Consider the following 23,008-nt stretch of genomic DNA (forward strand, 5'->3'; position numbering starts at 1 on the left):
GGACTGAAGAAGCTTGTGCGCCGTTCTGCAGTGCTAGGGGAAATTGCTGTGGGGCTTGAATTCCACATCACTGGGGGTTAGGGGAAGAACCTTCCAAGACCTGGAATTACCAGGCCCTGGTGACGGAGCTGCGAGGTTAGGGCTATGGAGGCAGAAAAAGGCTCACGCTGACGCTTGTAAGTAGGGATGTCTGTGGACTTCTCCTTGGGACTGGGAGCCTGGATTCTCATTAACTTCTACCCTCTTAATAGCAAATACTGTTGGGGCTCCCCAAGAGTCTCGGCTCTCCTTTGAAGCACGCCAGTGACCAGGACAGGGCCTGAGAAATGGATTTTTCTCCACTGCACCATTTCAGACACAAAAGAAAGATACCATCAATCCTTGCAACTTGTACTGGTTACAATACATTTAAACCTTTCGGGCAGAGTGTAAATTAGATAATAGAATGGGGCTTTGTTGTATTCCATCATTTATTTCCCTGTTGGAAGTCAAACCATGGCCCCCCTCCCATGCAAAATAGTGCTCTGCTACAGTTACACCCTTAGGCCCCACTTTATTGTTTCTATGCTGTATGCTTTGCTTTGAGGTACTGGTAAGTGAACTCATGGCCTTGCATAGGCTTAGGCGAGTGTTTTACCACTCTCCAGCTATTGGATTATATGTTTTATGCATATGGTTGCTTTGCCTGCATGTATGTCTGTGTACCACTTGTGTGCCTGGTCCCTCTAGAGACTGGAAGAGGGTGTCCAGTCCCCCAGAACTGACATTACAGATGGTTGTGAGTCACTGTGTGTATTCTGGGACTCAAACCTGGGTCCTCTAAAAGAGCCAGTGCTCCTAACTGTGGAGCCATCTCTCCAGCTCTGCTTTATTATTTTTAGAAAAAACAGTTTACTGCTAGGTTTAACTACTTAAAAAATCTCATTCTTTGGACTTATCTAGAATTATAATATGGAGATAAAATTATCTGACCCCTAGGGAGAGTTCATATTGGCATGGGCCTAGAGCGAGGAGTCCTTCTCAGTGTGCTACAGATAAGGACAAGGGCAATATGAGGGAAGTGGAGAAAAGGGGAATACCCTGAGCAGGAGGGTGTAGGAGTAGAACATGCAGATCCTGGTCTTCTCTGCTCTCAGCCACAGGCTGTGTGCTTACCGTGCTCTAGAATGTAAGGTTAGGCTGAAAGAATTCTCCCTTCTCCTTGGTGATATCTCAGGCTTCTAGAATCACTGAAATGCTAAGGTTGTCTCTCACTGCTTGTTGCTCTTTGTGGAGAGAATCTAGCAAAGGAAGTGCAGACAGGCTATTCTTTCACTCGTGTGTTTAAGCAATACATTCTCCCTTATAGTGAGGGCAATTGGGAAACATAGGACTGTGAGACTGTATGCTGGATGAAGTTCTGGGAAGAACCCCTTAACTTTGACCCCACCCCTGCAACTGTCATTCCACCACTAAAGTGCTGTTGTCATTTGAAGGTCTGGAGTCCACTTTAAAAAGCCTGAGTTCCAGGCAGCATTAACTGACCACGTCAGTATCAGAAAAAAGGAGGGTTGCTTCCTTGATTTCTTGTTCTCTGAAAACACAGGTAACATTCATGGGGAGTTGGAAAAGAAAGCAGAAATCATGTTTGGTGAATGCCCAGAATCACTGCACTTAGTAGGGGGAAGAAGGGTTGGGTTGGGGAGGGGGAACTCACTTACATGTAGAATTGGATAAAGTGGTTTAAAAGAAAGGAAATAAAATAAGGTAAATACGTCGTCCTTGGCAACAAAACATAAATGAGACCACTATGTGGAATAGCAGTGATAAGAAAAGATAAATGATTTGTTTGCCTTGCATACATAGTTTTTCTTTTAAAAATCAAGACACGTACCTAAGAGATGGCTCATTGGGTAAAAGTACTTGAAGCCAAGCCCAGCAACCTGAGTTTCATCCCCAGGACCCATATGGTAGGAGGAAAGAATGGACTCCGGAAGGTTATCCTCTGAACACACATACAACAAATACATGTAATATTAAAAATTTAAATCAAGACAGATTGCAGATGTTCCTCAAACTATTTTCAACGCAAAAGAAAAATAAGCAGTTATAGTGCAATGGCATTTTACCTAGGAAACATCATGGAAATTACGAGCTGTGCGCTGGCAGTTAGATAATTTAACCAAGCACTGTACTATCATCCCTCGCTATGCCCTTGATTTCCTCCCTGATGTCATACTAATCCCCTGCCGTCATCATGAGTTAGTTCTACCAGACCTTTGAAGCCACTTCCTAGTAAATTGCAGTGAAAGGGGGTTTTCAATCACTTCATTGGGAAAACTTGCCTAAGAAGAAATAGTGCTTAATGCTTTGGTAGATCACTTCATACATATTCTGTTTTCTTCTCTTTTGTCTTGAAATAGTTACAGCATCTCAATGAAACTCTGTTAGGAACCAAAGCTTGGTGACCACTTCCAAATCAGCCTTAGTAGTTCTGTGAGTCAGCTGATTGGTGGGATAGAAGTTAAGAATGGCCACCATCACCAGTTCTAAGCATTACCTGCCATTAGTGTTTTACAAAACCTTTCTAGTTTATGAACTTAAAACTGAGAATCCCAAAGCCTCACCTGACTATATATTGTCTCTTTCTTGTAGTTTATAACTACCCATGTAAACAAGCTCTTGAGTGTGGAAAAGTATACCCATATGAATTCTTTTTCTTGTTTTATATACCGGTTAAGGTTAATAAAAAGAGAAAACAAATGTGAATGATATAAATATAAGTGAAGCTGAAACTTCAAAAATTATTTGCATATGTCAAAATAATCCATAAAAGTAGAAAGTGCACCCAGTCAAGCGTTTGGCAATGGAAGATTGCTACATGTTTCCTTGAAGCATTTGGAACAACTTAGTAACATCCTGATTTTATTTAAAGGCAATGTAATATTTTAAATTTTGTGTTCAGCAGTGTTCAAATTTGCTGGCTTTTAGGACTGCACAAGTAATAGATGAAAAGTTTCTTAAAGGAAGGTACCAATGGAGTTTTATTCATCTGTCTCCATCATATAGCATGACTAGTAGGTGCTCAGTAAGGAAGGTTAGGGATGTAGCTAAGTTGGTAGAGTGTTTGCCTAGCTCACAGAACACTTTAGATTCTATCCCCAACATCAAATTAAAAACAAACAAACCAACAAACAACTAACTTGGAATCTTAGTACTCAGGAGGTAAAAGCCAGAAGATCAGAGGTTCACCATATTCCTCCATACTACACAGTGAATTTAGCCACTAGGCTATCTTCTTATCCATAGCTTATGTGAAGTTATTTGCTGTATTTCACTTCATTCATAGGATCCCTGGGAACTATCCTGTAAAAATCAGCCTCACTGGCTAGCTAGATTGCTTAGAAAAACTCAGTGCTGTAGTCTATAAGTTCCAGCCAAGGTTAGACCAATTGGTTGTTTGTGGCTCCTGTTGCTGTAGGCTAACTGGATCTCTGAGACAGGGTCTCGCTGGTTCTTTTTTTCTTTGAGTGGCAGTTAGGAATTCTGGGTCTCAAAAATTAGATTTAATGCTGTCACAAAAAAAAAGATCTAACCCTGGAGGACTGATCTATGTTAAGTCTATAAAGCGATTCTCAATTCCAGTTTAATTAAGGTTGATAATGAGCCTTTCCTAGAGATTTTTAGCAACAGTTTTGTTTCTTACTCTAAAATTCTATGATTTGGGAACTGCAGCCAGGGGTGTGGCTCAAGGCTAGAGGGGTCGTCTAGCAGGCAAGGTCATGTGGACAACACACTAGGATTTAGGAGCTGAAGAAATTTGTATTTACGTATTTCTGATGTCACTGTAATTTAGTTCAGGCTGCTTGGAAAGCGGTTGAGCAATGTGTCGCACACCGTAATGCTATACCTCTACTTCTGCGTCTTTTGCCAGAGGGCTAGAGGATACAGGAAAAGGCAGATACAAGAACTTTGTGAGAGCATTGTTTAAGAAGCCGTATATGAGCCATCTGCGGTGGTATACACCTATAATCCCAGCACTAGCAAAATGATAGCAGGAGGAGTGCATGCTTGAAGCTAGCCTGGGCCACATAGGAGGATCCTATCTAAAAACCATACTTGGAAGTGACGCAGATATTCAGCAACAGAGAAAATGGCTAACTTTTTAGTTTCTCTCAGATCCTAGTCAGTAAAGATCAAGGCAGAGCCTAAGAACCCTCTAGCTAGATAACCGTAAAGGCACTGGATGAGTGTTTATGCTATACCCAAATTTTATACCATACTTAGCTTTTTTCCCCATATTGGATTTACCTGTGCTCTTTTTTATTTACATGGTTTAATTGGGAAGGAGAAAAAAAATCTTAAAGTCCATTTTTTAACAGCCTCATAATGTTCACAGCCGTATATATGGTTCAATTTTGCAGATTTCTTGTGGTTTGTGATCTTTTTGATCTTTAGTGAATACTGTCAAATAGAGTTTTAAAAAATAGTTTTTAGAATTACTTTCTTTTAAAACACTCCACTTTTAGTTTTTTTCTTAAAAATCTATGTATGTATTATGGTCCCTTTTTTTCTTTCTCTTTTTATCTAAAACTGAATGACCAGTGAGAGAATTATTTGGTTTCCCAACTCCTGGCAGAATGTTAAACATGTAATCATGAATAGTCACTGAAGAAACTTCCGTTATCTATGAGACATTGATATAAAATGTGGTAGAAATACTGAAAATAATGTCTTGAAAATAGCAAGAAGTAGGTTTTCCCAAATCCCAGAGAGCCGTACAAAAATCACATATATTTACACAGATATGCACACATACATACAGAATACAGCAATAGTTCTTGGACTTTTTTTCTTTTCTGATGTATTGTTCTAGAAATCCCAGAAGAAGCAATTAACTGGTTTGCCTTGGACCTAGTTATATATTGTTCTTGTCACTTTTTCCTTCTATTTGGGAAACACACACACATCTATATCTTGTATCAGCCTTATGGCTCAGAATATTCTTTCCAACTTAAAATGTTAAGAATCTTTTAGACTTTTATATCAGTGATACTAAATATTTTCTTTCTTTGGCTCCCAAGTTCCTGCTGTTATGGTTCCCAATGTCAGCCAGTATGAACTGCAGCTAATAAGACTTTAATTTCTAGATCTTAGAATCTAATGGTAAAACAGACTCGATGTGGTGACACCTCAGAGTCAATCCACCCAAGCTTATCTGTGAATGGACTCATATTGGGCATCAAATCCTGAGTCTTGAACATGCTAGGGAAACCGTTCACCACTGAGCCACCTCCTTGGCACCCCCTATCCTATGTAGAATGACCATTCCCTAATCTAGTTATTATAACTATTTCACATTTATGAATTCATAAATTGCCTTATTACCGTTTATGTCTAGTATTTTAAAAGATGGAAAATGTCTGATTGGCCACTTAGAAATAAATTCTGAACATGAATGAGGGCAGTATAAAAGGAAAACACATTTTGAAAGAACTTATGTGAAAACAGATAGAATTTATTTCCCATACACAGTGCTATGAAATATTAAGAGAACCTCAATGTAGGCATAACAAAAACTGAACCTCAATGTAGGCATAACAAAAACTTTCAGACTGGACAAATGTTGCCAGTGTGTTTCTTGTGTCTTTACTGAATGACCACTGACTTTAAGAACCATGTATATTTACATTGGGATCAAAATCTGTTTTCTAAAAACACAGCCACATAAATGGTGAGGCTGGAGCTTAGGAGCCTAAAGATCACAACGTGCCAAATCTTCACCTAAATGAAATGTAAGTGGAAGATAGTGTATCATATCACATTTGCCAATTTATGGGGACTATTATTTCTTTTCATGTTTATGTTCCTGTCATGCTTTAATAGAGTATAAAATTGTGTACCATACTTCTTGTCATTCTTTTTACTGCTTTGTGCACTATAAACCTTCCTACTTCTGGCCTATAGCAACCTAAGTCATTTGTATGTATTTTTCAATGATTTTTAAGAACAAGTATGTGCTTTTTCAGTAGCATTTATACATGATTCTTAATATTATTACCCCCAAAGCTTTAGGGAAATTCCAGAGCCCCTTTTTAATGTTAATTCACATTCTATGTAACATTTTTAGGACGTGGAATTAATGTCAAAAGAAACTTCATTCTGCTCACTCTGATCCTCTGAGCAGGTAAAGTGAGACATGAATAAGGGGAAATGTTAATTATGGACTTCAGCATTCTGCATTAGCTCTCTTTGTTGTTCTGGTCAGAGGAGCAGGTTTCATAACGGCCTAGGGGCCCGAGCACTGTTTCTTTCATTCTTGTTTGGAGACTCCCAATGGCAACTGTGACAAATTCTGTTTAGTACTCCAGCTGGGAAGAGTTTGTAATAATGCACACACAAATGTTGCTGAGACTGTACAATGCATCGTGTAAGACTGACTCCCTTTCATACTTCTTGTCAGACTTCAGATTTTAACCTATCCATTGGCTTAGAATAGACAGTAATTTTTTTTTTTTTTACTAGCAGGGTTTCTCTGTGTGGCCCTGGATGTCTTGGAACTCACTCTGTAGACCATACTGGGCTCAAACTCAGAGATTTGCCTGCCTTTCCCCTCTGAGAAGCGGATTAAAGGTGTGTGCCACCATGCCCACCTTTTAATAGATAGTAGTTTAATTACCCAGTTATTTTATATATGAACAAAAAGTACCATCGTCACAGTTATTTAATAGTTAATCTTTTCCAAGGAAGATCTGTATTAATGAACAACTTCAAAGTATCAGACTGAGAAACTGACTTACATATAAAAGCAAAAGCAAAAAATGAGCCTCTTTAAAATATTGCCTTGTGACATCTCCGGACCCCCAATTCTTCCTTGTAGGCCTGTAGATATGGAATGAAGGTAGGAGTTATTTGCTAAAGCTGAGTGCAGGGAACCTGCCCCTTCTCCACCCTTGGGCAACCTGCCATTTTCCCCCTGTTCTCACACCTGTTCAGCTATTAGGGCAAAGAAACACTGACTAGATCCTACAGACCCTTTTCTTCCCGAAAGAGAGCCCCACAGGAAGAATAAAGAGCCAAAGGGAGTTGAGATGCTCTCTCATTTAATTATCCAAACTTCAGTTTCATTTTAGTGCTCTTAATTAAACACATCTTAGGTGGTTATTGGCTCAGAGAAAGACACAGAATGCCATAACTGGGAGCCTTGAATTTACCTCAGTCCTAAAGGGGTGCAGCTGAAATAGTTTACTAGCAACCCACAGCAGCATGGTAATTCAGGGCAGAAGATGAATGTAACTGAGATTCAAAGAAGGGAATGGGTAGCCAGGAAAAGCCCTGCAGAGAAGAGTTCAGAAGAAAACCAATACAAAAAATGTACAGGGACAGAAACAACAAAGGAGCCAAACAGAGCAGGTCACTTCACAAAGAAGGTAGGATGGAGTCACTGCTTCATAAACACAGGTTTCCTTTGGGATGGGGATGCTTTGGAATTATATACAAGGAGACTTAGAGCTGCCTTTCTTTTCTTTTTAATGCAGTACTGAGAATCAAACGCAGGCCCATGCGCGTGCTAGGCAAGCAGTTCCTGGCTGCATGGCTTTTCCAGTGTTCTAGCCAGTGTCCCTGATCTGACCACTGCACATTGTGAACATATATTGAAATATCATTCTGTACCCTACATTGTATACAATCATTATGTGTCAACTAAAAACAAAATAGATAAGAATATATTAGAAACTGCTGTGTTATATACTCTAAAATGGATAACTTTGTTTCCTCAAAAATTAATATTCCTGACTTGAGATAGTCAAAGAGAAAGAAAAAGTAATCTCCAGTGTAAGAAAACCAAGGCTGGAATAGTGACTAAACACAGTCCCAGGGGACTCCACACGAGCCAACTGGAGGTGGAGAATACAGGGATATGAGCAGTCAGAAATGGGGCTGGAAATGTAGATCTTTCAGACTGATGATAAATGGTCTGGAATGCAGATGGAGGAGTAGGGGTTTTATCTTAGCAGTGGGGAGACTCCAGATCTTAAGAAGTTGGGGATGATTTAGTCAGAAGATTAACCTGGCAGCTGTGTACAGAGAAAGTCATCAGGAAGCTGTTACAAAACATGGACATACTACCTGTGGAAATGAAGACAAAGGCCTAGTCTGCTATCAGGCCACTGATACACACTGACCTGGGCAAGCGGAGGACAGCTTTGAGGTGGTATTGTCATAGAATTCAAGCATATAATTTGACCTTTCGTAAAAGTATCCACAGTACATTGCCGAGAGAATGCCCTCCACCCTCAAATTAGATCCATACTTTCTTGAAGAATAAATTATTCTGGGGACTTGCCATAGATTTTAGGGTACCCTCTTTGTGTATCACATTATATGTTGGACACAGAGGCAAGACAGCACTGGTTCCTTTCTTTATGGTCACACAGTCTTTATTTATCAAAGGATAGCCAGACATTAAAGAGAGTCATAGTTCAGCTCAGTATAAGGAAAGAATTGTAATGACTATAGCTATCCAGCAGTAGGAAAGGCTGCGTGAGCAGAAAATGCTTTGTCATTAGAGCCCAAGTGAGTCTCTTCTAAGATGGCTTCCCACACACACTTCCTTCATTATTAGTTACTTTGGAACATTTATGCTAAGTTTTTAGCTTTTTCATCAGTTCTTGTAAATAAGCTTATGTGGATGTATGTGCAATTTAGATTTTTAAATGTATCCCACAGCTAGTTTCACGACTGAATTTGTGTGGATTTGTGTTTGTGTATGGTGGTGTGTGGTGTGTGTGTGTATGTGTGTGTTTGTGTGTGTGCGCGTGCGTGCCTGGGAACTGAAACCAGTCTCCTATATGCTAAACACATGCTATACCAATGAAACACACACCCCCACACTCTAGTTCTCCAATTCTTTTTAAAGAAACTATTATTTTCCAATGCTTTCTCAGCCATTCATTTATTTCCAACTTTAATATTTATAGTAAGTTCCTCTTTCACATGATGTTTTTCACAAGTAATGCAAATTCCTGCAGAAACGAGTTACGTAAATCTAAGTCAAGCTACTGACCTTTAAGTCATTTGTGTTTCTCTCCTGTGATGTAATGCCATGCTTAAATAGAACCTGATGTGACTACCCACTTGAATGTATCTCTGGGGTGCCATCTTTTTCATTTTTAAAAATTAGTTCTTTGAGAATTCCATACGATGTCTTTTGATCGCTTTCACCCTCCTACTTTTCCTTCGCTGCCCACTCAATTTGGTGTCCCTTTTTTTTTTTTTATTTTCACCTATCAAGTCCAGTTTGTGCTGCCTGTGAGCTGCTGGATATATAACACTGGAGCACATAGACCTACCAGGGACAACACCGTTGAAAGGAACTGACTCTTCCTCTCCCGGCAGCTACTAGTTTCCAACAGGTTCTTAACAAGGGGTGGGACTTGGTGCCCACCTCCCTTTTCCATGCTGGAGTGGGATGCTATTTTGATGTATGAGAATAGATAGCCTTTATTATTCAGCCTATCTGACTTAGTCATTATAAACATTAAATTGTTTCTCTAAATGTCTAGTAACTAGACTTACTACTGATTAGTGCATTTTATAACATTGTAACCTTTTAGGCTCATATAGAAGTGATATCCTCAGTATGATTTTTGACAAATGCTAAAATGTTTTAACCCAGATGAGGGACATTCTTTTCATGGTGATTATTTTAGTGCTTATAATATCAAGTGAAAAAAAGTTGTCTGCAGAAGAAAAATGCATTTTATTTTATCTCTAGTAAAATACCTTGTTAAAAGTTGACCACTTCCTTATGGTGTGTGAGTTAAACAAGTTATGCTTCTCACCAAAATGTATATACAATTTTGCTATGTGCCTAGAACATTCCCTGATAGATAGTAGACACTCAAATATTTATTGAACATTGTTCAGTTATGTGAAGTGACGGTAGATCAGACATCTCAAGTGAAAAATTAGTGTCTAAGCAGGCTTAGTAGTAAGCAGGGAGAGTTTAAGTTTTGAGGAAAACTAAGACACTTTCGTTAAGGTGGCATTTAGATTTAATTACCAATGTGAAAGATTAGATTAAATAGTTTTGGTGTATCTTAATGTCTATGCAATATTTAAAATGCCAATGATAACTAATTCTGATGGTTAATCTGAAGTGAATAGCTGAATCTGAGCACACACGGTATTACTTCTGAATGGCCAGAACCTCTGAGCCTCTCTTCTCTTTCTGTCACCTTCCCTCCTGCCCTTTTTCCTTACTTCCCTTTCTCCCTTTCCTCCTTTTTGTATCTCCCTCCCTCATCCCCCACCTCTCTTTCCCCTCACTTCTTACAGTAGCTCTGGTTATTCATCCCTCTTCCCTTCCTGAAGCTTCTTATATTTCCTTTCCTGGGGTTTTACAACGACTTCTTTTGTTTTTGTTTTTATTTTTTTTTAATTATTTATTAAAGATATCTGCCTCCTCCCCGCCACCGCCTCCCATTTCCCTCCCCCTCCCCCGGTCAAGTCCCCCTCCCTCGTCAGCTCATAGAGCAATCAGGGTTCCCTGCCCTGTGGGAAGTCCAAGGACCACCCACCTCCATCCAGGTCTAGTAAGGGGAGCATCCAAACTGTCTAGGCTCCCACAAAGCCAGTACGTGCAGTAGGATCAAAAACCCATTACCATTGTTCTTGAGTTCTCAGTAGTCCTCATTGTCCACTATGTTTAGTGAGTCCGGTTTTATCCCATGCTTTTTCAGACCCGGGCCAGCTGGCCTTGGTGAGTTCCCGATAGAACATCCCCATTGTCTCAGTGTGTGGGTGCACCCCTCGCGGTCCTGAGTTCCTTGCTCGTGCTCTCTCTCCATCTGCTCCTGATTTGGACCTTGAGATTACAGTCCGGTGCTCCAATGTGGGTCTCTGTCTCTGTCTCCTTTCATCGCCTGATGAAGGTTAATATTCAGGAGGATGCCTATATGTTTTTCTTTGGGTTTACCTTCTTTTTTTTTTTATTGAGGAAAGGAAGAAAAAAAAACCCAAGTGTCCACCTCCTCCCAGCCTCCCATTTCCCTCCCCCTCCTCCACCCTTCTCCCCCTCCTCCCAGCCTTCTCCCCCTCCTCCCACTCCTCTACCCTTCCCTCTCCAGTCCAAAGAGCAGTCATGGGTTAAAACTGGACTCTCTGAACATGGCGAACAATGAGGGCTGATGAGAAGCCAAGGACAATGGCACGGCGTTTTGATCCTACACAATGTGCTGGCTTTGTGGGAGCCTAGCCAGTTTGGATGTTCACCTTCCTAGATATGGACAGAGGGGGGAGGACCTAGGACTTGGGTTTACCTTCTTATTTAGCTTCTCTAGGATCATGAATTATAGGCTCAATGTCCTTTATTTATGGCTAAAAACCAAATATGAGTGAGAACAACCCATGTTCCTCTTTTTGGGTCTGGCTTACCTCACTCAGGATAGTGTTTTCTATTTCCATCCATTTGTATGCAAAATTCAAGAAGTCATTGTTTTTTACTGCTGAGTAGTGCTCTAATATGTATATATTCCATACTTTCTTCATTCATTCTTCCGTTGAAGGGCATCTAGGTTGTTTAAAGGTTCTGGCTATTACAAACAATGCTGCTGTGAACATAGTTGAGCATATACTTTTGTTGTATGATAGGGCATCTCTTGGGTATATTCCCAAGAGTGGTATTGCTGGGTCCAGGGGTAGGTTGATCCCGAATTTCCTGAGAAACCGCCACACTGCTTTCCAAAGTGGTTGCACAAGTTTGCATTCCCACCAGCAATGGATGAGTGTACCCCTTTCTCCACAACCTCTCCAGCAAAGGCTATCATTGGTGTTTTTTATTTTAGCCATTCTGACAGATATCTTAAAGTTGTCTTGATTTGCATTTCCCTGATCGCTAAGGAAGTTGAGCATGATCTTAAGTGTCTTTTGGCCATTTGAACTTCTTCTGTTGAGAATTCTCTGTTCAGCTCAGTGCCCCATTTTATAATTGGGTTGATTAGCCTTTTACGGTCTAGTTTCTTGAGTTCTTTATATATTTTGGAAATCAGACCTTTGTCAGTTGTGGGGTTGGTGAAGATCTTCACCCAGTCAGTGGATTGCCTTTTTGTCTTAGTGACAGTGTCTTTTGCTTTACAGAAGCTTCTCAGTCTCAGGAGGTCCCATTTATTCAATGATGCCCTTAGTGTCTGTGCTGCTGGGGTTATACGTAGGAAGTGGTCTCCTGTGCCCATGTGCTGTAGAGTACGTCCCACTTTCTCTTCTATCAGGTTCAGTGTGTTCGGACTGATATTAAGGTCTTTAATCCATTTGGACTTGAGTTTTGTGCATGGTGATAGGTTTGGATCTATTTTCATTCTTCTACAGATTGACATCCAGTTTTGCCAGCACAATTTGTTGAAGATGCTCTTTTTTTCCATTGTATACTTTTAGCTCCTTTATCAAAAATCAGGTGTTCATAGGTTTGTGGGTTAAAGACCGGGTCTTCTATTCGATTCCATTGGTCGACTTCTCTGTTTTTATGTCAATACCAACTTGTTTTCAATACTATAGCTCTGTAATAGAGTTTGAAGTCAGGGATGGTAATGCCTCTAGAAGTTCCTTTATTGTATAAGATTGTTTTGGCTATCCTGGGTTTTTTGTTTTTCCATATAAAGTTGATTATTGTCTTCTCAAGGTCTGTGAAGAATTTTGATGGGATTTTGATGGGGATTGCATTGAATCTATAGATTGCTTTTGGTAGCTCTGACCAAGGAAGTGAAAGATCTATTTGACAACTACTTCTTTTGAAGAGTCTTCCTTTGTGTCTGTTTCTCAAAGACTTTGACTACAATGTGAAACTAATGGTACTTTTAATAATCAAAAGATCAAAAATGGGGACGCCTCTATTCTGAAATTGTTGTTGGTCTTTCTGACAGAATGTGGTTTCCATGGATTGTTTCCCAAATGGGTTTTAAAGTATCAAATCACTAATTCTCAAACTGTCCATAGGGGTCAATAGGCCCTGAGTCACTGGTGTCTAAGTCAGGGTTACTATTGCTGTGATGAAGCACCATGACCAAAAAGTAGGATGGGCAGGAAAGGGTTTATTCGGTTTACACTTTCAGAGCACTGTTGATCATTGAAGGAAGTCAGGACAGGAACTCAAACAGGCAGGACTCTGGAAGCAGGAGCTGATGCAGAGACCACGGAGAGGGGTGCTGCTCACTGGCTTGCTCAGCCTGCTTTCTTATAGAGTGCAGTGGACTGAGCCCTCCCCCATCAAGAAGTAGTTAAGAAAATGCCTTACAGCTGGATTTTAGGGAGGATGATTTTTCTCTGATGGCTCTAGTTTGTGTCAAGCTGACATAAACCCAGCCAGTACAACTGGTAAATGCTTGGAAAGCACAGTAGCTTGTTGAAGCAACTCCCCACTGTCTCTAACAACTTTCATTTCTACCTTCTTTTTCCAAACAGCACAGAGAGCAGTAGATCCTTGAACCACTGATTTTGGGCTGTGTCATTCCTCACATGTGCAGTTACACAAGAGTCTGCCATGTTCGTCCTGCAGCTCCTTGTCTAGAGCACCCCTAATAAATAGCAGATGCTCAGCAGATTTAATATCTCAGCTGCTTTAATATCTCCTACCCACAGTCTGACTCTCTTTCCCAGTCCTCAATCGCTCTCTAAGTCTCTTGTGTAAAATCACTCATTAGGGCAGCTTAGCCTGTAAATTACTTATAAATGGAAGTGTGTGATTCCCTGCTTAGAGCATTTTTTAACCGTTCAGTTTCCTGCTTAGCCTATCACATAGTTTAAATATTAAGCCAAAATATCACTTAATCATCTTGCTGAGGGCCTGTTTCTTAATTAACTCAAGCAACAAAAAGATAAGCTAGTTTTTGAGAGTTATCATTAATATTTATTGATCAGCAAACCTGTTTCAAGCTCTATTTAAAGCACATTGATACACTATCTTCTTTTATTCTACCAACAGTCATATATTATATATAATACTAAGGCTATATAGTGGGATGGGATGTAGCTCAGTAGATAGGATACAAGTCTAGCATGCATAAGACTGGGCTCCATCCCCAGAACTGTGTAAACTAGGGATGGTGGCACATGTCTGTATCTCAGCCTTTGGGAAAATCAGAAATTTAAGATCATCCTTGGTTACATAGTGAGTTTAAGTTTAGTCTGACCTACAGGAGACCCTGTCTCAAAAGAAGGTGGGTGCATGCTGTTTATTTCATACATTACTTAGGCCAGTGAAAAAATAAAAAGAAACCAACTAACCAGCCAAATGAGAAAGCTAGGATTTGAACCCAAGAAGTCTAAACCAAGCCACCAAGTCCTGCAAAGAGAGCCTAATTTTACAGTGTCTGAGTTCCAAGAGAATGAAATATCTATAGGCACATGCCCCCCTACTACCATGCCTTGTATAACAGTTAGATGTAACACAGGCTAGTTCTAGTTCACTGAAAATCAGTTTAGCATGTGATAGTGACTTGAAAATACAGCATGCCTTTGTGTTGTTCATGACAAGGCAAATAAGATCACCAGATCTTTCTTGCATATTCAGAACCTCCACTATTACTTAAACTCAGCTGCTGGGGACAACCACTGTTAAAATTCTCTCTCTCTCTCTCTCTCTCTCTCTCTCTCTCTCTCTGTGTGTGTGTGTGTGTGTGTGTGTGTGTGTGTGTGCGCGCGTGCTAGGTGGTGGTGGTGGTACAGCCTTTAATTCCAAGCAGAGGAAGCAAATCTCTGCATTCAAGTCCAGCCTGGTCTGCAGAGAAAGTTCCAGAACAGTCAGGGCTACACAGAGAAACCCTGCCTTGAAAAAGGGGGAAAAAATTTCATTCTCTCTCTCCCCCCACACCATTTCCCTCTGCTTTTGAATACAAATAAAGTCATTTTATCTTTTTATCTGAGGATATAACCGTCAACTGAATAGTAAATCTTCTAAGGTTCCTTAAAAATCTAAGGGAGGTTAACTGGCCTTGGTTGAGTTATACGTTCATGGTAAGAGGGGATAGGGCAGTAAAAAGTCCAGTGGAGTTTATATACATGTGAACAGGCTCCAAAATTTATATGAAATTTAGTATTTGCATATAATGTATCCATATATTCCTATCGCTCTAAATTCCCTTTAGAAGTCCTATTATATCTAACACAGTGTAAATGCAAGAGAAATTGTTCTACTGTGTTGTTTAGGGAACAATAACAATACAAAGGTTGTTACACATTCAGTATAGGCACAGTATTTTTAGAATATTTATAATTATCATAGGTATGTATGATATGCAAGTTTGGATATACACAGGCCACAACACGAGTGTGGAGGCCAGAGAATGGCTTGTGGAGTTGGCTCTCTCCTTCTACCTTTTCATAGGCTCCGAAGGTTGAATTCAAGTCATCAAGTGCTTTGCCTGCTGACCCAACTTGCTAGCAATGTATTTTTTAAAAATATCCTCAACATGTAGTTCGATAAATCTTAGGATACAAAATCCTCAGACATGGAGGAATGACTACATTTATCTTGGAATTAAAATTACTAATTTGAATATGTTTGCATGCTTCCTACCTTCCCCCAACACACTGTGAGTGACACTGTATGACAGAACAAGAAGAAAAGATACAGCTCAGTTTGCCTATCATGTATGAACTCCTAAATTCAATCTCTAATATCACACAGGTGTGTGCATACATGCACGTGTGCACACACACACTCTATCTTCCCATGTCAGTTCCTAGACTTTTGTGATAAGGTATTAGTAAAAAGGCACTGGCCATGAGGAGCTGGCAAAACTGTAAGTTGATGTGCTAAATCAAGGCTCAAAAAAGAAGAAAAGGAGAGGTCTTGAGTTTGCTAAGCTGGCAATGGAGGAAATGGTTAGATAGCAGGGCCTTGGTGGAGACTGCAGAGAATGTGAAAAGAATTGAAGGGGAAGGCAGAGAGGACTACTTGTGGGTATGAACTGAATCCTATGCACTGGACTTTTCAAAGACCCAGGTACAAAACTTGGAAATGTCTTGAATGTTTTGAAGAATGAACAATATTCCCATTAAGTGACCAGTTGTGTTATGTTTTAGCCGCCCCCCCACACCTCCTGCCTCAGTTTACCCATGCTCTTTAGGCTGAGGTCCACCCTCCAGCCCATATTCTTTAATTGTGCTTCATTGATATTTCAAAGGGAGAAGACAGGTTTGCTTAGTTTTTTGAGATGTTCTAGCCATAGTGACAAAAAGATTTAGAACTCTTTCTTATTTAGTTTGGGTTGGGTTGGTTTTTGTTCTTGAATCAAAATCTTGCTATGTAGCTTAGAATTCATTGTCATGCTGATTCAGTCTTGTAAATGCAAGGATTATAAACCTGCCCACCATGTCCAGCTCAAACAAAGTTCTTGAGAGGAGTTTAAAGACAATGCATAAGAAACTGTGCCATGCTTAAGAGTAGTAAGAAGAAATCCAAGGAACTTTTAGAATGTAATAGTAGGAATATCTCAGAACAGGAACAAGAGAGTAAGAAGTAACTGAAAGGCAGGATGAAGCAGCAGTATTCAGGAGCCCACTCAGATCAGCTTGTAGAAATTAATTGTAAAATTTAAGGTTCTTACTAAACTAATTGTTAGAGACTCCTTTTAAGTATTAAATTATATAAACTTATAATCAGACAGGTTATGGTAAAAAAAAAAAGGTAGTAGATACACACACAGAAAGTTTATTTCCTAGCTCCTACATTGCTAAGATATGTCAACTTATGTCTGTGTGGTGGACATCCTGCTTCAGAAACGTTGTGTTAGAAGCTTGAAACCCATGTCTTACACCATAGAAATTCACAAATCCTCCAACAAGACCATTCTCTGCATGTCAGGAGGGCTAATTAAGCATTTTCTAGCACACCATTGGAAAATAGAAATCAAGAAGTCTAATGGGTTAACAACAAAGCAGTTTGTAGTTAGTTTCGGTAGAAAGCTGTGTGACATCACCCAAGTGCAATGTACGGAGGAACAGAAAAATGGCAAGTGTGAACCCAATGTTCAGATAAAGTTGGGAATAATGAAGCTGAGTGGGTTGCTATTGATGATGTTGTTATTTAATTGTGAAGCTTGCGGAGTACTTATATTTTAATGTCTTTTATAACTCTCCAAAACACACTATACACATATTTATTTTCTAGTGAAACCTTCACTGTTAGAAAAGGAACTGGTTATTTATAGACTACACCCCAGGAAATGCCACTGTCATATTTCACAATAAGAGCATATTAGTTGTATGTTTGAGATAGATTCTTACTATTCAACTGTCTTAGTTTTTCAAAGAAATATTATCAAGAACAAATGTTGAATTAGTACTGTTTGGTGCTGGGGTGTAGGACCCAGGTCCTTGAACATATTAGGTTAAGAATTGTACCACTGAGATACACGCCCAGCCCAAAGGTAGAATTGTATATAGTACTGTTTTTGTATGTTTTGAGATAATCATATGGCTTGTTTTAAAACTGGGTTAATGCCATAACATGAATTTATCAATTTTTGATATTAAATTGCCTTTGCTTTTCTGAGATAAGTGCAATTTGATCAAGTAGTTTATTTTTTAGCATATGATTAAATTAATTAGCTTTACTTCTAATTTTAAATTAATAACAATAGCTAGAACTGATATTTTAGTGGGCCTTTGTTACATTAGTTTATATGTTTATATATGTGTGTGTATATATACATACACACATAGATGTGTGCCATATATATATATATCTGTGGCATTGTACACATGGTGAAGGTTAGAGGACAACTTGTGGAAATTGGTTCTCTCCTTCCACTACGGATATTCTAGGACTTGACCAGAAACTTCTCTATCCACTCAGCCATTTCAATAGCCCTTTTTTGATGTTTTCTTTTGCAGGGAGGGGGAAGTGTCAAACTTTTATATCAATATTATGGTAATTAAAAATTAATATGGTCAATGTGAAAGGTTTTACTCAAAGTTTAAATATGACATCTTTTTCTACAGCATTTTAAAAGAACATCTGTAAAATTACATTTTGGGAGAGGTTTTGTTTTGTTTTGTTTCTTCAGCAGTGATAGACATTAAACCCAGAGGCTTTGGGGTGTTAGGCAACTGGTCCACCATTGAGTTATACCTGCAACCCTTTGGGGATGTAATTCCTGGATAAGTTCTCAGTGATTCGGGTTTTCTTTTCCCTATCTCTTGGGTTCATTTTCATTGTTCATTTCATTTCAGGTCAATTAATCTGAATAAATTGCTCTTGGCCTGCATTTTTATCTACTATGATTCTAGCAGAAAGTCCTATTTCAGGATTTTGTATATGAAGCAGTTGAATGGGTATGCAGAAACAGTCTGGCCTATTGAGAGCTTTGTGGAAGTGCAAGGCTGCGATATCTTTCTTCACAGCCTGAGTGCCTCGGTTTTACAGATTTAAATAGATTGGCTATCCACTGAATGTGAAGGAGCTCAATACACTGTCCTCAGACTGCCTTTGTCTTATGTCAGTAAGGCTATGCCTTGGTGGCACAGAACAGTCTGAGTGGACCCAGGGAGTGGAATGGGGTATGGAATACTGCCTGCCTCCAGAGGTAGTAGGAGCTGGTCTTGTTTTCTGTTTGATCTAACTCTTAGAGTCTCAAGCCTTGAATAGATAGCAGTTTCTACATTTTTGTGTATTTTTTAAGAGAGAGAAAGGACATGAAGTTGGATGGGGAAGGATTATGGAGGAATTATAGGATGGGAAGGAGTATGATCAAAATATACATGTGAACATTTTTAAATATTAAATAAATATTACTTTCTTTTTGTCTAATCTTAATGAGAGCATATATATTTAAGGAGGACCAGGCACAAGTGTCAAGGAAACTAATATTGGTTAATCTTAACCTAGAATCTTTAAATTTATTTTTTTGAGGTAGTGATTTTGTTCATTAGTTTATTGTTATTTTTCTTTTGTTTTCGTATTTCTGAAATTTTTATCTTATATGCTTTTTTTAAAGTCAGAGTAGTGATTTCTTATAGATAAAACAGTTTCCTTGTGTTGAACATGTTATTCGTAATAAGCAGTTTCTGTGTAGATGCCGTCTTCCTTGCTGACTAGCAAATTAGAGTGTTTATGCAAATCATTATGGTGGAGGTCAGCAGTCACAGCCAAACGACAGAGTACAGGCAGAGAGTGCTGACAAACGAGCTCTTCCTGTAGAAGACTGTCCGGCTCTGAGAGCAGAACTGCAGTTTACTATTGACACCGAGATGCCGTTAAAACTCTCGCTTCCAAGCAGCAGTACTAAGCAATGCTGGGGAACACCAGCAAGCAAAGCTCACTGGCTGTAGTTCATAACAGAATGAGAAAACGTTCATCTTCATGATGTAACATTTTTACACCATGCATCACGTAACAGAACAGTTTCTGTCAGTTCCAAGAAATCGGAAAAGCAGGCATTGGAATTTTGTGTGTGTCGAGCGTGCAGAAGGTTGGGTCTGCAAGCTGGGCCTCCCCGGCCCTCCAGATAAGGCTCTTGGCACCGGATGCTGTTTTGTCTTTACTGAATGTCCTATTCTGGGCTCCCTGAGCATTTTAAGAGACAAGGATGTGAATCATTATTTAGACAATCTGCTCCCTGGACCTTCCTCTGAAAAGCCTGCTTAGCGTGGTGTGTACTGCATCTCCCATACTCAAGCAGGCTGGCCACTCTACTGTGACCTTAGACTTCTCAACTATGTAGCTTCCAGATGAAATCAAATTTCAGTAAACATCAACTTTGCAATGTATAACTTTTATCAAACTTGCATCACCTCCCACCCCAGAAATGGATATGAACAGCAGCTTATGGTGTGGCTTTTATCAATAAGCCATATCCAGAGTTCCAGCCCCCTGTCTTTTGAGGTTGCTAATCCCTTTAAAGGTCTAGTTTTTTTCCTAAGTCTGGGTGGTGATATTGTTATTATTAATTTGATGTGTTAAATGGGTGCAATAAAAAAAGTTTGGCATTATGTTGACGATCTGACTGGTAAAGCAAAAAAAGCATATCAAAGTTCCTGTCTCTTTTATGCAACTGTTCTGAGATTTTTTTTTTCATCTTGCTTGATGCACAATGAGTCATTTGACAGTATGCTGGTTATTTCTAGAGAATATAAAGCTTTATATGTGCAAGAGAAAGAAACACTGGAATGAAAATTAATGTGTATATTTGCATTTTGGCAGCCTGGGTGGCCTAAGGATTTTGAGTACCAATAAAATTTGAAAATATTATTTATTTTTTAATTATTCAGATTTGAAAGAAGCTAACTGCGAACCACTGATATCTAAGAAAGACATTTTTTTAAACAACGACTACCCTTTACAGGTAAGTATGTCAGAATTTATTATATTATATTTGTATTTTAAACACTTCTATTTTTTCACTGCCACTTATTTTCTTCTACATAATTTGCCTGTTAGTTGTAGTTTATAATAGCATACTTGTCTAAGACAAAACAAAGATATGAAAATGTCCTAGAAGTTGGGTACAACACAAATCTTTAAAAATAACTCTCTAACCTCTTGTTCTTTTTTTTTTTTTTTTTGAGACAGGGTTTCTCCATAGCTTTTTGGTTCCTGTCCTGGAACTAGCTCTTGTAGACCAGGCTGGCCTCGAACTCACAGAGATCCGCCCGTCTCTGCCTCCCGAGTGCTGGGATTAAAGGCATGCGCCACCACCGCCTGGCCTAACCTCTTATTCTTATACCCCTGTAATGACTCCAAGTTCTTTATTTTAGATTCTTATACTTATGATTAAAGTTAGGTAGCTATATCTTGTCTGGTCCTCATAGGCCATGCAGTCCTAACCTCTGGTCAGACAGAAGTAGGCTCATATATATATGAAACATGTTTTTTTGAACAGAATTGTTGACTTTAGCTTGTACCTACATGAAGGTACTTTTTCCTTGGTACTGGCTAGCATAAGGTATGGCTTCAGGGCCTATGGACAAAGTTCTGGGAAATCCATCATCCCTTCGAGACCTACTCTAGTGTGCTAAGGTAGTTCTTAGTCTGCAAGTGTGCCTTTTTGCCTGGAGATGTAAGTTACTCTGAAATTTTATGTGGTTTTAGGACTATTGATTATAGTCAACAAGGAAAGTCACAGGATGGCCCATTTTTCTGAAACCTGCAGATGTATTGAAAAAAAAACTGTCAGATAAATAATTTACAAATTAATGCAGATTTTGTGTGCATGTGTGTCAGTGCATGTGTGCATTTTCCTTAGCTCTGTTCCCTGAAAGGACCAAGATAAGAGCCTCCTCAGAGCCCAGCAATGTTGGCACATGCCTCTAATCCCATCAGTCGAGAGGCAGAGTCAGGCTGATCTCTGTGAGTTCAAGGCCAGCCTGGTCTACAAGAGTCTAGTTCCAGGACAGGCTCCAAAGCAACACAGAGAAACCCTGTCTCGAAAAACCAATAAAACAAAACAAAAAAGAGCCTCTTTAGTAGCAGACCAGACTATAGTGTCCAAATGCCATTTTCTCCCAAAAGAAAGTGGAGTTCTTTGTAGAAGAGGTTGGTTTGAAAACTGAGGGAAAAACAGCCCAGAACAAGCCTGGAGGCCCATGTGGTGCCAGAAGCCAGGGTGTGCTCCAGAAGAGTCAGCGTAGCTGGAGACAGCCCAGTAGTCAAGCTGAGACAATTTGAGCAATAAAGCCACTAACTGTGGAACTGCATTATAGCTCCCCAAGTGAAATATATGCAAGAGTTCTGACTGGGTAAATGGATAAATGGAGACGGAGAGAATGATGACTCTTCTTTACAGAACTTAGAAGTGAGGGCAATAGAAAGTTGTTGTCAGAGAACCATAGCAACCTTTGCTGCAGGTTGGATCCACCGATGAGTACTGACTTTAGTGGGTGGGTAAGAACTTAAGGAGAAACAGGATATTTGCACAGCTTCCAAGAATTTCCCCCATGCGTGTTAATTACAAACGGGAATGAAGAGACTTACAGTGCAGAGTCCTGGCAGACACCAACCATACCAAACAGCCGAGGTCAGTATCAACAATAGTAATCTGTAGTGAGCTGTCTGGCCTGTGAGGTGTCCTGAGAGGGACACAGAACCTGTTTGGTGTTCTTCCCAAAATTCTGTAACCTCAGCTGAATCATGAGACAGCATTAGACATACCCTGAACAGAGACAACTTAAGAATACCTGAGCAACATGCTTCAACAGCATCAGAGGCATAAAAGACAGGCCAAGATGGGAACCAACACACACTTTAAAGAAGGCAAGGAGACATAGCAAGAGAGTGTGGTGGATCCTGGAGCTGGAGGGGGACTAATTGTAGTGAGAAAACTGGAGAAGTCCAAAAAAAGGGGCGAATACGACTATGTCAGCTTATTTTTGACAATTGTGCTAGGGTTTGAACATGTGAACTGTGGGGAAAGTTCCACAAGGTTGAGATCTGTCATCTTTTTATCTTTTCTGTAAGCCTTAAGTTAAATCATTTCCCAGTTATAAAATGTTTTAGTCATGATTTTATTATTTATTTAATTTATTGCCGTTTTGGGGATCAAATTCAGGGGCTTGAACGTCCTAGGTAAGCACTCTACCACTGTTACATCCTACACTAACCACTGAATATGAAGATTCCAGCTTCACAAATATGCACCTCGCTGGGAACTCACTTTTAGCAAATGGTTTAATCCAGCTGGGGACAGGATAGGATGCAAATGTTAAAAGAAGAACCTCTCAAGGTTTGTTTTTGTTTCCTAAAACTCATCCATAAACTCTAGATCCCCACTCTATTGCCTAGAATCTTATATTTGAGCAGTGAGATGGGTGAAGATTGAGTGTTAGTAAGATTGTTGAGGAGTGCAGCTGAGAACAAGTAACACGAAGAGAGCTTAGATATCTAAAGGAAATCAATAACAGCCTTGAGTTTGTTTTGAAAATTGATTTAACCTTAGAAAAGTATAAAGTGATTTAAAGCAGAGAGACCAAGCCCTTCAAAATGAGACAAATATGCACTTTGGCATCTGAAGGAATGATCTAAATTCAGTTATTT

The 23,008-nt window shown here is 39.5% G+C and overlaps 1 protein-coding gene across 3 annotated transcripts in view; it reads left to right on the plus strand.

The window, feature by feature from the left end:
- The window catches only part of Pparg (peroxisome proliferator activated receptor gamma), a 132,418-nt gene that overhangs the window by 4,959 nt on the left and 104,451 nt on the right, over nucleotides 1-23,008 (plus strand). For all 3 annotated transcript variants that reach the window (XM_041637764.1, XM_041637785.1, XM_041637774.1), the window contains exon 2: nucleotides 20,248-20,321. The gene's annotated coding sequence lies outside the window, so the exon portion shown is untranslated. The remainder of the gene's footprint in view (nucleotides 1-20,247; nucleotides 20,322-23,008) is intronic.

Source organism: Microtus oregoni, unplaced genomic scaffold (assembly GCF_018167655.1).
Source record: "Microtus oregoni isolate MIOR12 unplaced genomic scaffold, Mior012 000002F_ref0000024, whole genome shotgun sequence".
NCBI lineage: Eukaryota > Metazoa > Chordata > Mammalia > Rodentia > Cricetidae > Microtus > Microtus oregoni.